This window comes from Centruroides vittatus, unplaced genomic scaffold (assembly GCF_030686945.1).
Source record: "Centruroides vittatus isolate TY-2023 unplaced genomic scaffold, ASM3068694v2 contig_250, whole genome shotgun sequence".
Taxonomy (NCBI): domain Eukaryota; kingdom Metazoa; phylum Arthropoda; class Arachnida; order Scorpiones; family Buthidae; genus Centruroides; species Centruroides vittatus.
In genome coordinates this window covers 257025-260291 of record NW_027121584.1, presented here as the reverse complement: position 1 = coordinate 260291, position 3267 = coordinate 257025, and the positions used below count along the sequence as shown (strand labels likewise).

Here is a 3267-nt window from a genome sequence, read left to right as displayed (position 1 = left end):
TGTTAAAATTGATATTGAATTTGTAAATTGTGTTTAATAATTTAAATGTAAGTTTTTGGTATTCAAAACTGTTTTTCAGCTGTAGAAACATTAATTTTATGATTGCAATTGTTTTTGGCATTTACAACTTTATGCACTTGCACAATTTTGGCATTTACAACATTATGGCTCTAACTCTGTTTTTAAACTTTTTTTTGTTTCCTTACCATCATACTTAGGTGTTTGAAATTAAACCCAATGTTTTATTCCAAAGTGTAAATTGTTAAAATAATTTTTATAGCATTTGATTAAAGTTTGTTCATTAGAAAAAGTGTTTTTTCTCTCTCCTGAAAAGTTTGTTTTTTGACATTGCACGCTTTCATATATAATTGAGACGAGTTGATAATAATAATCAGCACAGAGCCCAAATGGTTAGGAGTTGAAAGTTGAAATTTGGTACACAGTTAGGGTACGGCACGAGAACGCACATTAAGAAGGGATTTTTCGAAATTCCTCCCCACAGGGGGGAGGGACGGGATTAAAGCTTCTATATACATTATCGAGACGTGTCCAAACGGTTCCCAAAGGAAAGAACTGGTGACGAACCACCATTGTGGTTTAGAAATTATTTAGAGGAAAAAAAAAATAGAAGACAAAAGAAAAGCAGAGGTTGATGAACAACGATGGGATACTTTTAAAAAAATAGAGGAAGAAAAATTAAAGCCATGGAAAAATTAACAGATGTTTTGTTAAAATTGGCAGGAAATAAAATGTAAAATGTTTGTATCTATATATATAATCGAGACGAGTTGATAATAATAATAATAATAATAATAATAATAATCAGCGCAGAGCCCAAACGGTTAGGAGTTGAAAGTTGAAATTTGGTACGCAGTTAGGGTACGTCACGAGAACGTACACTAAGAAGGGATTTTTCGAAACTCCCTCCCGCAGGGGAGAGGGAGAGGATTAAGTCTTTCCCTGAAGAGCTCGGCTTTCATTATACTATTTTAGATGCGGTTTTTTGCGTTTTTGATTGCGTTTTAATAGGGTACATACACTAAGAAGGGATCTTTCGAAATTACCCCCGCGGGGGAGAGGTTGTTAACACTTCCCCCGCGGGGGGAAGTGTTAACAATGGAAGTGTCAACAATGAAAGTGTTAACAATGGAAGTGTTGCGTAACAATGGAAGTGTTAAGAGAAAGCGGCGGCAAGATTTACAGGCGCAGATGCGGTTTTTTGCGTTTTTGCGGGAAATCGAACATATTTTTAGACCCATCCAAAAATTCTCTTATTAGTCTGGAAACAGGGGGACCTAATTCTTACATTCTGTGAAAACAGGTAAGATTGGCTATAATGTAATCATCTTAATCTTCGCTATCGTTACTTTTTGCCCGAGCAACGCCGGGCTTATCCGCTAGTATTTTAATAAAATTTTGTTTGATGACTCATAAATGTATTTAAGATTTACCAAAATACATCTATTCAAAAAATCAAAGCACTTTCAATAATGAACAAAGTTTATTAAAATTATGTAATTCACAATTACAAATAACTAAAAGTAATAACAAAATGTTAAATACATGATTAATACTTTTTCTGAATCTGGTTCAAATATTTAGTAAAATTTTGTTTAAATTATACATTATAAATGCAGATGAACATGGTATCATTGTGATTAAAAGTTCACAATGTAATAGCAGACAATAATAATAATAATAATTACAAACTTAATTTTAATGTATTAATAGAAAAAAAAATTCTGAGAACTGTTTTGAAAATTATCATTTATGGAACAAGCATCTGGAGGTATATCATTGTATAAAATTCACAAATTATGCAATACACAGTCAGTAATAATTACTTCTGGAATCAAATCCCTTTGAAACATATGTAGATGTTTTAGCCTTCTAAATCTGCCAAATAATTGTCCAAATGCTTGTTCAATAACAATTCTAGTTGAACTAAGAATTTTATTGTAATATTTTTTAAATATTGTTTAAGTGTCTATTATCGTGATAAAAACTTAATAATTTTGGATAATGGACATGCACCATCATCTAATAAATGATAATTTTCTGAAATCATCTCAAGATTATGTTTCATTTTTAGAAAGAGAGTCTGCTTCTTTCAAATTATAATTATTCTGTAAAATATATTGAAAATATTCTGAAAGCCAAATTTCATTTTCTGGTTTGAACTCTTTCTTTTTGCTCATCCACTGACCAATTAATCTGTAAGCCGATGTTAATACATTTAAAGAAATAGAATAGTTAGACAGATCAAGTTTATCTTTGCTAGTAAGTTTTGAAAACGTACTTATTGTAGATTGTAAATGATTATCTAAACTTGTAATTATCAAAGTATGAAATGTTTTTTCTTTGGCTTGTTCTGCTTTTAAATTGATCAGATATTTTCTGTGGAAATACTATGCAGTCTACAATGTGATGTAAAGCAGGAATATCAATAGCTTCTAACATCCAAATATCTCCAGATTAAATGCAAGGATTTTTTGTAACTAATACTCGACCTAAAATATTATACAATAATTAAAATAACAAGTAACTTACTTTCAATTATATTTCAGTTTGTAAAGATAACTTTACCAGTTTTAATTATGGTTTCTGTACCACTTTCTTGATCTAAACTATCTTTTGTATATTGTATGAATACTTGGCCATGACTGTCTCATCTGGAACTCCAAACATATTCCGTCCTTCATTGGAATTTATGGCTAATCTAGCTTTTACCTTAATATCCTCTGAAATAATTAGTGATTGCATACTGTATAATGAATAATATACTAAAGAATGTACTGTACATAAAATAAAGCGGAATACTCACGAATTGCTCTTTCTCGAAATCATAGTAATAGTCCGCAAAAGAATGGATCGCCTGTCAAACCAATTCCTACATTTACCATTTCTTTAAACCCTGTATTAGTTTTTAGAGTCAATTTAAAAGTAAGATAGTCTGCAGCTTTTTCATCATCAGTTAAAATATCTGTTATAGTTGAAAGCATTTCTTCTAGTAATCTCAAATACTTCATTAGGAATACCTAGTTGATCCAGGATGTTAATCAATAGACAATTTAATTGAACAGATACTAAATAAAATAAAATATAAATTTATTCAATTTCTTTCTTTCTGTATCAATTTTTTTAAGGATTCTGTGTCTATGTGAAAGAAATCTTGAAGATATTTAATGGATTTCCAAGATCCGACTGCCATTACAACTAAACGATTTTTTCTCCACTTTTAATGGTTAATTTCTTTAAATCAACTAG

General features: G+C 30.1%; 1 long non-coding RNA gene across 1 annotated transcript; it reads right to left on the bottom strand.

Annotated features, from left to right (window-relative positions):
• Positions 1 to 2353: 2353 nt before the first annotated feature.
• LOC136971425 (uncharacterized) lies at positions 2354 to 2986 on the bottom strand. The gene is made up of 3 exons (XR_010880161.1): positions 2825 to 2986; positions 2587 to 2741; positions 2354 to 2510 (listed from the first exon to the last, which is right to left on the bottom strand). It is a non-coding gene; the product is annotated as an uncharacterized lncRNA (long non-coding RNA).
• Positions 2987 to 3267: the final 281 nt, after the last annotated feature.